The sequence below is a fragment of the Drosophila takahashii genome, chromosome 3R (genome assembly GCF_030179915.1).
Source record: "Drosophila takahashii strain IR98-3 E-12201 chromosome 3R, DtakHiC1v2, whole genome shotgun sequence".
NCBI classification, from domain to species: Eukaryota; Metazoa; Arthropoda; class Insecta; order Diptera; family Drosophilidae; genus Drosophila; species Drosophila takahashii.
Window position 1 is genome coordinate 11,176,012 of NC_091681.1, and position 13,621 is coordinate 11,189,632.

The 13,621-nt window shown below is 40.6% G+C and overlaps 1 protein-coding gene and 1 long non-coding RNA gene across 4 annotated transcripts in view; one reads left to right on the forward strand and one right to left on the reverse strand.

The window, feature by feature from the left end:
* Window positions 1-13,621, reverse strand: part of Antp (homeotic protein antennapedia) — a 115,055-nt gene that overhangs the window by 44,231 nt on the left and 57,203 nt on the right. The gene's annotated exons all lie outside the window — the stretch shown is intronic.
* On the forward strand, window positions 9,783-10,952 carry LOC138913267 (uncharacterized). Of its 2 annotated transcripts, none has more exons than XR_011418923.1 (3): window positions 9,783-9,998; window positions 10,289-10,458; window positions 10,527-10,952. It is a non-coding gene; the product is annotated as an uncharacterized lncRNA (long non-coding RNA). The 2 variants fall into 2 exon arrangements; XR_011418922.1 differs by having other exon boundaries at window positions 9,794-9,998; window positions 10,334-10,458.

Here is a 13,621-nt window from a genome sequence, read left to right on the forward strand (position 1 = left end):
GACCTCCTTCTCTCTCGCTTACCCGACTCAGCGGTATGGCTTCATTATGCCCGAAGGTCCTGTTTTTCTACTGCATTCAAATCTATATCAGATTATTCAATATCCCTTTGCATATATTTAAGCGCTAATTGCGTGAAGCCATAAATCTAAATTCTGTTTTTTACTCAGACAGAGATGGCACGAAGGCGAGCGGGCCAGACAGAGAGGGCACGATCGTGTTGATAACTTCATTTAATGCATTTGCAACGCACCAACTAGCAACAGTTGTTGTTGTCGTTTTCTTCCCGTTTTTTTGGGCTAGAAATCTTAGATCTGCCTGGGGCCAAAAGGTTCGTGCAGATGCCAGATAAAAGTGGTTAAGTTGGATTACAATACGATTTATAAGGCACAATTAAATAAAAAATACATGTATAGCACAAAGCAAAAGTATGCCGATTTGCAAACAATATTCAATGCCGTTTACAATTGTTTTATATTTACTTTAAATTTAAAAAATACATTTTTCAATTGTGGCAGTGATTTTAAATTGATTAAAAGTATCATATTTTCCATTTTAATATTAATTTTAATCCCAGCCAGATTTTAGTATAAGCCAAAAATCACTTCCGTTTTCCCAAATGTCTCCTTGCTCCTGTTTGACTCGAGCTAATTTAATTTATTTCGGCATCTGTTTCGAGCACATTTAACATCCATTAAGCGCGGCAATTCTCTTGATTGCACTCACATCCTTGTACACAGGCCATCCCTAATGCACTTCCCCACCCCCAGAAGGGACACCCTCATTCCGCACATCATCCTGCCCCCTTTTAAAGAATCGCTGCTCAATCAGGACGACACTAAAGCGGGACGTCATTAGCCATATCCTGGATTCAGGAAGAAATGGCCATGCACAATGGCCAACGACGTATCAAAAACAATTCTCGCCGCAAAATCCGTTGAATTGAAATTTCAACTTAGGGAAAAGGGTCCTCCCCCGCTGCCACCCTCTTCAGAATCCGAACACCCTCCGTCGACCCACAGTTGTCAGGCCAAAAGCTGACAAAGACGAAAATCAAAAACGTTACGTGGTCCTGGCAGCTTCCACTCCAGGACTCGAAATTAGAGCCTCCCATGCAACTGCTAATGGGAGCACACATTCAGTGCCTCCAACTAAAACACTCGCACACATGGCCACTTTTACAGTCAGCGGAAGGCAAATAGCATGCAAAGTAATTTTAAAAATATTAAAATGTATGTTTCGATTTATCATTACCATGTTTCATTTTTAATTCTCTGCCATTAGAAATAGGTTAAACGATTTCTGTAATTTATTTATAATATTTGAGTCATCTATTTTAATAGCTGAATTTTAAAAGACTTCCGTAATTAATTTATATTATTAAAGCGATCCCATACGATAATCCTTATATGATTTTTTAAGCTATCAGCTTTGACCTATTTTTCACGATGAGTCAGGGGAAAGACTTCTATTTGCGTGTTCCAATCTGTGGATATCCCGCATCCATATCCAGTCTAGCAGGAGGCTCAGAGCGAGGGGCGGGGAGCGAGCGAGTTGACTGGCAAAAGATATTCCAAACTCCCATATCCGATCCGCACACACACGCTCACAGTCACTCACACACACACTCCATACAATCGCACATTCCGGCTCGCATTCGCATATGAGTATTGAACGACGAAATGAAACGCACATAAATCAAAATGGCCGGACAGCGGACCCAGCGACGGGTCGTCGGTCGACGGTCGAGAAGGACGCTCGCTCTCCGTTTTAGACTGACAGGCGGACTCCGTTCCCGGGAACAGGGGCGGCGGCCGAGGGGGAAAACTCCGGGGAGGGGGGTTCAACTTTGGGCGCACGGGAAATGAAACTGAAAAGGGAAAGGAAACGCCGTTTTGCTGCCGCTGCTCTGCTAACGGTTTGGTGGTAAAGTGGTAAGAGGGGTGGGCTGCCAAAGGGGGTGGCGAGCCGAGGGGGTGGGAACCAGGCGGCGGAGGGGTGGTGCGGGCATGGCTGAGTGCGCGCTGCTGAACAAATGAAATGACGACGGGTTGACTGCCTGTCAAAAGAACAAACATGGGCGCACAAGCCTCAGTCGCCGCCGCTGCCTCAGTCGACGTCGCCGTCTTACACTGAACAAAAACTTATACTTGATATACAGACGAGCTTTCAATTGAAGAAATTTTGAAATGGAAATCTCGAAATCTTCCATTAGGAATATTTATGAATTTTTAAAAAATTTATTGTATTTAAAAATTACAAATTTTATACAAATGAAACAAAAAGGATATTTTAAAAAGTCAATTAAATATAAGTCAATTAAATTATTTGTTTGTCAGGACTTTCTGTGCTTAGTTACACTGTTAAATAAAACCCCTTAATTTCTTTCTCTGCAGTCGCCATAGGAAATCAAATGAAATGAAATGCACACATGACGAAACAAAAGCCAAAAAACACAAAACACCAAACCGAAAACAACAGAAGCAGCAAAAGCGGCTGAAACAAAAAATTATCAACCCGAAAGGCCGCTGGCAACAAACAACGAAAGCAAAACAAAAGCTCGCAAATAAGCAAAAAGGAAGCCGGGAGAAGCCATCATTGTAATCATCACCAGCAGAGGGTTAAGGGTCCTGCAAGTGGGGGAGTTGGGTCGGGTTGAGTTGGGGGAAACCAGCAGGAAGAGCTGGAAAGAAGCAGCAGCAACAGGAACGGAACAGCGGGCAGCCCGCGTCCTGACAGTCGCTGTCTGTCGGTGTCTGTGTTTGTGCCCGTGTCTGTGTGAGTGGGAGGTGGCTGAAGGACGAAAGGGGGGAGAAGTGGTTAAAGGCCTTGTGCTGGTCACATTTGCGGCTTGGCCCTTTACCCGCTGAATATTAATTAACGCTAATAGAATTGTTAGGCAATAGAACACATGGGCTAAGTACTGAACCATACAGCGAGGATTTATTCTTTTTGATCAAATATATTCAGATTTTGAATTAATTAGCATTAATAGGTTACAATTAAAGACTTTAAATTGGCAAATAAAAAGGATGTCTTTAAAAGAAAGTAAGTTTCTTAAATTAATTTTTTTGTATAATGCAAACATTATAATGAAATATACTTCTCTTTACTCCTCACAATTCATAAACAATTTAATATCCTTGCCCGCAAATGAGAACATAAGTCAACCGAGATGATTACACCGAATTACGAGCCGCACCTGTCATCGATTCGACCACGAACTCCCCTTCGAATAATTTCCACCGAAAAATTAAACAAATGATAGAAAAAGAATGGGAGAAACAAGCGTCGAACACGCCCCCCTTTGAGGGCGAAAACATCAAGTGGAAATTGAAATGTTCCCATTGTAACGAATATCAATTTCGACATTTTCTAAGGACAGCGAGGAAACACACAAAAAGAACAGCCGAAGGACATGGGAAGAAGGGGCTGGACATGCTGCCTTGTCCTGTCCCATTTCTCGTTCCTGTTTGCCCTGCTGGTGTTGGCAACGCACATGTTCCAATCTAGGCGCACAAAAACTGTACATGAAATGATTACTCGAACCGAACCGGGAAAAAATAGAATAGAATTTCAATTTTAGAAACGTGTTTCGGAGGGTAAAAATAAAAAAAAAACTTGAAAACACGAAATGGAAATTTTTTTCGAAACAAGAGAGGGCGACTTGACTTGTCTTTGCCGGATTTTTGGACACTTTCTAGTGCGTGTGTATCGGGAAAAAAACACCCCCGAAAAGGCAGGAACTGAAACTGAAACATGGAAGCACGGACACGGACAATGACGGATGAGTGCTGTCATTATGGCGGCAGCGACGAGGGCTGAAGTGTGTCTAAAATCGAGCTGACGAACTGTCACTCACTTGCTCACTCCCTTCGCCAGTCGGAGAGATTTTGTGGCATCTGGAATGGCGTCTGTCCATCCACCAGAAACCAGATACTATCTACCGGGTACCAGCTACCAGATAGGGGGAGGATTTTCTCGACGCGGCTCCTCAGATTGATTACTCTCAAAATGGATAAGCCGAAGGCAACATGGCCGCCAAGAGTACCAGATCCCAGCATCCCCGGTTAATATTCATAAATACGGCAGTCTCGAAAGGTGCAAAACTGGCAACAGGAAAATGGAAAATGTTAATTGTACGCCACGCACTCAAGTTGAAAGCGCACGCATTCGAAATGGTTGGAGTTGTGAAAATGGAAATGGGAATGCGTCTGCCTTAAAGTTTTCCGTTTGCGGGGCGCACCAACAAATTTTACCAAATTTCAAATTTTATTCATGAAGTATTCTCTTTGTACGGGATTGGGTTGGGTTGTTTTTTTCGGCCTTAATACAAGAAGAACAAAAAAATTTAATTGGTTGCGCTTGAGAGACACTTGGATGAGTTGAAGTTGAACAATGCCTAATGGGTCATTCTTCTCATGGGTCAGAGTTTTGGGGTGATCTGATAAAGCTAAAGTCAAGGAGAAGATCAAGATCAAAATATCTTACCAGCAGAAACCATTGTCATAGAAAATGTATAGTACCTGAAATGAAGGGAATATGAATAATGGGTTAGTTCTAGTTGTTTAGAAATTATGTTATTAAGCAGTAAATGTTTCGTAATATTAAAAATATCTTATTCTTAGGCAAATTAAATAAATATTACCTTTAAGTTATTTATATAATTTTATAATTATTTAATAGTCTACATTTACGCACGGCCCATTCTACATTTGAAGTCTTAAAATATCTTCGAGAAGACTTTGCTTCTATGTAACAGCCAATGTTACTTAATTTGCACAAGTGAAATGCACTTAAAAATTCGTCACACGCTTACACGTGACCGAAGGAAATTAAACAGGAAGGCAATCCCCCTAAAAACCTTTCAGAGCAACCCCTTAACAATACTCTCCCTAATGAATCATTGAAGCAATGCCATCGCACCGCCTAAATCAGTTCAAGAAACTCCAACCCGAAATAGCGAAAAATATACAACCGCCTGAGCTGAAAATGGTCAACTTTCGGGAGGAATGAGTCCTTCGTCCTTGGAGGTGGAGAATTGGCAAGAGCAGAACCCACGCCATACATGAGTTACAATATTTTTCAATTAGAAATTATTCTGTTGAAAGTAATTCGATTATTTTCACTCGGCAGGCGACACGACTGCCGACTGCCTTTGGCCGGTAGCTGTTGTCAGCATCCGTTGGGCGCAGAATTCAGGGCACAGGACCTCCCAGAACCACTCCCCACAGAAACGAGCGAGCAAAAGCGAAAAAAAATGCAGGCAAAAATGTTTGCAAACAATTTTCGATTGGCGCCGCCGACAAAGGTAAGGGAAATATATATATTTTTCTGTTGAGTTTTCAATTTCTTTTCATTTCCCTCTCTGTTAAAATGAATTATTTTCCCCGAAAATGGAAAATCTGTTGCTGACAAAGTTAACAGTTGCCGGATAATGATTTTCTCGTCGTTAAAAAAAGGGAACCTGTTAAAGATCGAGCTATGAGAACTTAATCAGGCATTCCCTTTCAAGATCATATAATACAGGAGAACCCCTTTTGAAGTGCCTTCAATCGTAATCGCTGATCGTTTATCGTTCATTCGTTACAAATGTCTCTGGCACTTCATAAAACAAATTTATGAACTCGCCGCTCTCGATCATTGATCTCGACATCTTCATCAGGTGATCTGGATTCAGCACGAATGTGTCCCCGAAGTGAACACTTGAAGAAAATATCCTAAAAGAATTATTTGGTACAATTTAGAAAACACCTCAAAATGGATTAGGGTAATAACGCAAAATCTTAATATAATAATTGTTTAATCATGAGCTGTTATTAAAAATATTCAACTAGATTAGTTAGCATTTTAATTAAAATATTTTTTCTGTCATTGGACTTTAATTTCTAGAAATCGTATGCTTTCTACATCTTCAAGAACCATGCTTTTTTTGCTTTAGTTCAGACTAGTTTTATTCCAAGTGCACGTCTTGTTATAACTCAATTGTTTGATCCAAATTCCATGCAATTGCTCCCCTGGTTACCCATTGTGGCCGCTCTTTTCGATCCGTGCCCATTCGTTATTGCAACGGGCCAAGAGCTCCTTCTGCTGCTGCCAAAGTCGGACTCTGGGCTAATGAATTTAATGCAACTTTCGGCCGCCTCTGGTCGCTGCGCATTCGCCTGGGTCTCTGTTTCTGTTTCTGTTTCTCGGTTTTTGCCGACTTTTCTTAACCATTTGTGTCTGACGTTTTTGCGCACGAGTTATGCGTATTTATGATATACGGAGTACGTTTTTCTGGGTCCTCGTCTGAGGTCTGGGATCTGCGCATGCACAAGATGCCTGCGACTATGTTGGTTAACCTGTTGCGTTGTTGTCGGTCTTTTTTGCGCCTCATTGTTAGCCGGGTTTGCCGTTGGCGACCGGTTTGTGACATTTTCTTGTAAGCCACGCACCTACAAGTCAAATTTATCTCGCTCATTGCGGAATGAAGTCGTTACAGTTTTTCCCTCCGATCCGATTTGAGTTGATTTTTGATTGTCACACAATTGTGACATGAAATGACGCAATGTACGAGTTATGCCCCTCTGCCCCCCAAATTTTCCATTTATGTCCCGATCCAAGATAATCAAGATTGGTTCTGGTCCAAGGTTTACGGATTGCATATCTGGTTTCACACAGCATTGTCGATGGGCATTAATTTAGAAGGGCTTTTATCGGAAAATATATTTCACTTAATTACAAATATTTTAAGCAATACATTTATTTTGTATACAAATGTAGTAAAAACATATGTTCCGACTTATCAAAACTTTACTTTGAATCCGTCCCAATTTCTGCCTAATTTTTATGAATTGCGTTCCCCAAAACCGAACCCCAATCGCGACCCTTGGCCCTTGGCCATGACCAACATGGTAATCCAATTTGGCCTGGAACTTCCTGGAACCTCTCTGTCCGCTCCCATTTCGAGTTCAAATCGATTCATTAAAATTGTGGCAAGGGATCGATTTTGGGCAGCGGCCAAGAGACACAAAAAAGGAAAGAAATCGAACCGAAATAAAAGAGCTGACCAGACGCAGACGCCAACCCATAATCAAATCCCAGGCATATACACACATACAGTGGGTCCGAGAAGTTCGCAGCTTGTGGTAATTTTGTGGGCGTTTTTACTTAGATTAGGTCAGGGAACGTGCTTTGAATAGAGGCCCCTCCTCCAGCCCCGTCGCCCTTCTAAGACATCTAAGCCATATCAGAATCCGAATCAGAATCGATGTTGTTGTCCTTCCTGTGTGCGTGCGAATCAGTTAAACTCGTTTTGTGGCCAGAAAGGGGGGTCTTCAGTCGGACACATGGCCATCTCCTGTTGGCCCGATATATGCATGCGGCGCACATAAATCACTGTCAACCATAATCATTTAAAATCAATCAAAATGCGAACGCTTTGACTGCAGAATTGCCGGGAATTGGTCGAACGTGGCCAAGTCCCAGCTCGAGGTTCCAGCTCCAATCCGGCCAACATCTTCTCATCGCACACACATGTGCATTAGCACCCCCTACCCCTGGCACCTCTCTGCCTCTATTAGCCCCCAGTGGCCCCCTTTCGCCCCTCCCTAAAACCCCCTTAAACCTCCTATCAAACGTCTATGATCTCGTGCAGTTGGTCAGTTCTGGCTGTCTGGTCTTCTGGTCGAGGGTTGCCTGGAGTTGAAGCGATTAGTGGCACAATCCCTCTCTGTCCCTCTCCATATACCTATCTTTATCGCTCACCCACTCCTCGCAATATTTTTTCCTTTGCTGGCCCGTCAATTTTGTGCAGTTTTTACGCGTGTGTCTCAACCTGTCCGAAATGGCCTCAGCTTTTGTGAGCGGCGAATGTTAGAAAATCGCACACATACCGAGGCATTAGCATATCGAAGCCCCTCTATAACACCCCCTCTGAAACTGTATTCAGCCGTGGGTCCTGTTTCCCCCACCCCTTACCATCGACATGGGTTGTTGTTTACTGGTGTCTGGAACTGACTTTGGCCCAAACTGTGCGTCATGCATCCATCTAATGACAGGACTGCACAGTGGGGTTTAAAATAAATATTGCAGTTAATAATCTTGAAAGATTTGGATTATAAATATATGTTGAATGGTATAGATTTTGATGAGTAAAAATGAATAATATTACAAGGACACATCTCTAAAGTTTAATCTTTGTATTTAATTAACAAAAATATGAATTCTTCAATTTATTATATTCAGTTGCTTTCAACTATCAATACTAAAAATAATTCTACGCAGAGAAAAAAAATACCAAAAACAGTCATCAATTTCCGAACATATGATTGTGTACCATTTTGTTATGAAAATCAATATGGAATATCAATTCCATATTGTTCCGTTTTTTTATTTTTAAAAGACGTTTTTTTACTTTGGATTGCATTTTTTTCTTCGGTTCACTACCAACTCATAATCTTTAAAGTTGTGATGCCTCGCTGATGCAGTTATGAGCTGATCAACTTTGGGTGGGCTCTACCGGATTGTCTAGCGACCCAATGACGCCACCAAGCTGAGCAAATCGCTAAATTTTTGCGATACCAACAACGAGGCGTAAATTGCGCTACAAATTATCGATAGATTGGCGATAGGCCCCGAGCAAAGTACCATGCTAGTAGTACGCGGCGAATCGCTTATGTAAGTGCTTATCGATTCCATCTGGAGGTGTTCGTTCAGGTCGTATCTTTTCGTTTTTCCCCCAAGCAGATGCCAGTCAATGTTCAATGCCTTGGCACCTGTCAGTGCGAGTGTGTGAGTAGCCGAGTATCTGTAAGATTTCCTTGCCCGTGTGGGTGATACACATATATATTCCAAATTATATATATATATATATATCGTGTGAACTGCTGCATATGTTAATGTTCCCCTGGCTGGCCGCCATCTTCCACTATTTGGTTCACCCCTCTTTAATTTGTTTTTGTCGGTTTCTTTGACCGAAAACTTTTGGCCAGAGTTCCTATTTAATTTTTTTTTTGTGTTTTTTGAATAATTTAACTCTAAGAAATTCTTTGAGTTTACCTTTTCGCCTTTACCTTTGTGGCTTTGCTTTGGTTTCCCTGGCTGTGGTTTCATTTCCAGCTCCGGCGGCTTTCATAATAATAATGGCGATAAATCATAAAAATTGCACCTTTCATTCAAGTCGGAGTTGGAGTCGGGGCTTTTCGGCCCTTTTCGGGCTCCCAGACTGAGTATTTTCCCTCTTCCTGTCTGAGAGTCTAATGATAACTTGCAGCTAAATTTACAGTCCGTTTAGAAGCTACCTAGTCAAATTTAAAATTCTACAAAAATATGAACTATTTACTTTTAAAGGATATCCTTCAATAAAAAGTATACTGATACTAAATTTATTAGATTTAAAAGCCAATTATATGAAGAAAGCCAAATAAATCAGCTTTTAATTTATGAAATTAACAATTTGACCGTTACTCTCGTTTTAATCTTTTTATAATCCGATTTAAAAATATATTTTTCAAAAAGTAACCGATTTAAATGATGCCAAAGGCGACACATATTTGGGCTTACTCATATCATGGCGCTTAAAGCGTGTCGGGAACTATTCCTTTTCGGGATGGCTCACAACTTTTGGGTGTTCAAAACAAACCGTTCGGCAAAAATTTTGGTTAACGTGTGTTTCGTGTTGTTGCTGTTCTGGCTTTTGAATTTTGCGTGTTTTGAATAAATTTTATGCGTTTGCAGTTGACATGACATGTGCGTGCAAACATTTTTCATTTCCCCATTTTGTATGCCACGCTAGTATTTCAAAATATATTCGTAATTAAATACAAACAACGCAGGCGGCACAAAGAGAGTCGAGAAATATTATGCTCCAAATTGGGTTTTATTGTGGCTCATATGTTTGCACACAAGGATAACGATCTGACGCCGGGCTCATTGCTCTAATTACAGGACTCGCTCATTCATAATCCGGATACTGGATTCCTGTTTAACATTGCGTGCGGGAATGTCTTTTTTATGTGTATGTATTTATAATTGAGGAGCAATTAAGATTGTAGTGGGCGAAGTGACGCGTGTGAGGAAATTTGAGTGCGGATTTTAATGAGAATATATATATAAAAAAATGTAATCTAAATTAAATCGCAGGACCACTCATTTTACATTGAAAGTAATATATACACAACTAAATCTCTGAAACAATCCATTTCTCTAAGGCTTAAACCATTTTCTTTACCTTCACTTAATTATATTTTAATAAAGTCTTCATAAATATTCCCCACCCGCTATTATTTGTCACAATTCTCTTTCAAGCCAATATACTAGAGCCTTTTCAAATTTATTATCCCACATACAAAGTGCCAAATCAGCCATCAACGGTGGGTGCCAAATGGATTTTCTCGACCATGACAAGAATTTGTTTAAACAAAAAGAGCCAGCAGGGAATTAGGCGAAATTGTGTGTTTTAATTATGACAAGAGCGGGTAAGTTGACAGTTTTAGCGCTCGGCAAGTGTCACGCTTGGGAAAGAAACTGATGTTTATTATTTTAGGGAAATATATATGAAAAAAGCCAAATATTTTAAGTGTTTTGCAACATGTTTACGAGACAGCCGGATCGGGATACATATTTATAAAGATTTCTCGAAAAGCTCCCCGAAAATAAACACAGACATTTTGAAAGGGACCGGGATTGATTTATGGCCCCAAATTGAGGAGATTCCTCCCCTCCATCGCGGGAATTATTGGAAAGGTATCAACTTGGGGTCGGGCCTGCAAGTTGATTTCCATTCATGGACAGCTGCAGGAAACACATGGAACTAATTTTTAATAATTATCAAAATTGCCTCAAACGCTCTCTTAACCCTCGACTGCCCCCGCTTGCTGTGCAGAGAACCTTGAAATATTTATCTTGCTTTCCTTTTTTTATATAAATAATTTTATGAATTCATTAAAATAAATACTGCGCATTTTTGGTATTCCGTTCACGTTTTCGGTGACCTTACCTCCCCCAAAAATGAAAAATAATATTAAAAAACCTGAGTTTTCCCTCAACTGTAATATTGTTTTCTGTGCTAATTAGTTGAAGTTTTCATTGTAGCTAATTAATTATGTGACACGCTTATCTGGAGTCTAAAATAAAAAGTCTGCTGTCTTTTTCGGCCTTCGGCGGAAGTGGATGGGATGGGGTAACCTTTTCGCTTCCGACTTTTGAACTGGCCACTCCTCCCGCCTGGCCGTAACAATTAAAATCCAATAAGCAGCCAATTCATGTAATTCACTTAACCAACCTCGGGCTTTCGGAACGGGAGTTCTAAGGCCATAAAATCCGTTTTACTGCCGCCTAAGAACCTTTCGTGAAGTGGAGAAGGGGCTGGGCCACACATTTTATGGGCTACAGCCAGCTGCGGTCTGTGCGGCAAATGGCGAAATGATTGCTTTTTATGACCTCATAAAATTAGATACAAATCGCTTTGTCGACGTTTATCTTTTGCTCGGTATCGCCATCTCCTTCTGCCACTCGTTTCTTCCGCTTTCCCCTCTTTTTCCCACACGCCTTACAATAAAATGTGTGCCAAATGCTGGTTTGGTTTTCGCCTGGCCAACTGGTTAAGTAAATCATTTAACGCTTTTTTGCGTTTTATGTCTGTGTGTGGCAATTATCAAGTGTTCACTGTGGTTAGTTTTACGACCTTGACGGTTTTTGGAATTGGTAAGGGATTTTCCTTTTTATTCGATGAACGATGAAGATTTTAATGGCATTATGCTTAGTATGAGTTGGGATGATTTGGGGTGATTTTTCAGAAAATCTGCGTAGATGTTAACAAGTCTTTGTAATGGTGTCATAAACATGTTGATCTTTTGATTGTTGTGAAGTGGATTATACCAATATTAAATTGTACAACTTTTAATAATTAATATTTATTGGGGTAGGTACTATTAAATAAATTTCTTTGTTCTTAAACAATGAAATAAAATAAAATATGTTTTCGGAACTGAAAACATATTTTATTTTATTTCATTGTTTAAGTATCGTATCGAAGTATTATTCATACCTTCAACAGAATTCCTTTTTATAAGAGGTCTTCATTTTAACAGAACTTTAATTGAATTCATTACACTTCAAAAAATATATGCATTATTAAAAGGAAAGGAGAGAACAAAACGAAGAAAAAAGAGACCAAAAAATGAGAGAGGCTCAAAAAATAATAATAAACCGACGCTTGAATTCGATGCAGACACGGGCGGATATTTTTTGACGTTGCCCAAGGAGAAGACATGCTGTGTGATCCCCCTCTTTTCTACCCCTGCCTCATCCCCCTACCCCCATCCAACCCCCGCCGTCGAGGGGCGTAAATGGTTTCGAGGCCGAAATCAACTGAAAAGGGCAGCCAAAAAAAAAAGGAAACCCAAAATTCTCTGACGCAGCTGGAGGGCAGAAGCAGTCACAGGAACAGGAAAAGGATGAGAACGAGCACCAGCGACACATCCTTTGTGCCAAAAGGTAGCCGCAAAACAACGGCAACAACAATGGTGGTTGCAATTTCCAAATGAAAACTTTTTTTGCATACCCAAAAATATGGAATAAATTGAAGAAAAATAATCCAACTCATCGCGAATTCTTGGCCAATCCGTAAGGGATTTTCGCACATTTTTCCACGGTTTTGGTTAAAGGTGTCACAACTTTAATTTCCGCCATGGCTTCGAGGACGACAACTCTTGCCACCAGGAGAGATCGCAAAAATAAAAAAACCCTTACGACATGTTCACTTTGTATGTAAATCATCCCAGAGCAACAAGAACAGGATGCAGGACGAAAAGGGGGAGGATGGGGTGGCTTCCAGGATGCGCCGTAGGTGGCCAGCGGTATGCAGCGACCGCAGAGGGCGCCGTAAAAGCTTTTTGTGTCAACGCCATCAACGCTGAAATCAATTCAACCGCCGTCGCCAGAGGACCGAACCCACAAAAACCCCTGTAAAATGACACTAAGAAAATTTTGTTGAGCCGTAATTTTAGATACACTTTCGAATTCAAAAAATAAATTTTAAGAAAAATGTGGTAAAAAAATTGTTTTTTTACGATAATATTAAGCATGTTATATATAGTTCATAAAATAATAATTTCTTGAACACTTCAGAATAATTATGTTCTCAACGATTTTTCAACATTAAAAACATAATATTAAATACTTTATAAATATTTTGATTTTGTTAAAATTTTCTAGATGAGATTTTATTTATATATGGCCAGAATCCTTAGAATTTTTTTTGGTGCAGCAAGACCCATTGGACCATCGTCTGCTCCTGGCATTGTTGATGATGCCAGGCTGAGGTCCTGTGGACACCAACGACAACGAACAACGGAGGACACTGTTGTGCATCTTCTCTCACCAGCCGGAGTGAACTTTCACCTACGCGTTTGACTGCACAGCAGGAGGCACAGAGCGAAAGAGATGGGGCCAAAGACAGAGACGGACAAAGGAAAGAGATGCCATCAGCAAGTGTCAATAGCAAAAGCGTCGAGGGAATTATGAAATATTTTATTAAAACCGAAAGGCAAATGAAGAAGGGGATGGGAAATTGTCTGGAGAGAACACAGGGACTTGTAAGGGTGGAAATTTCGGTGGTAATTGTTTCTAAATGAAAGC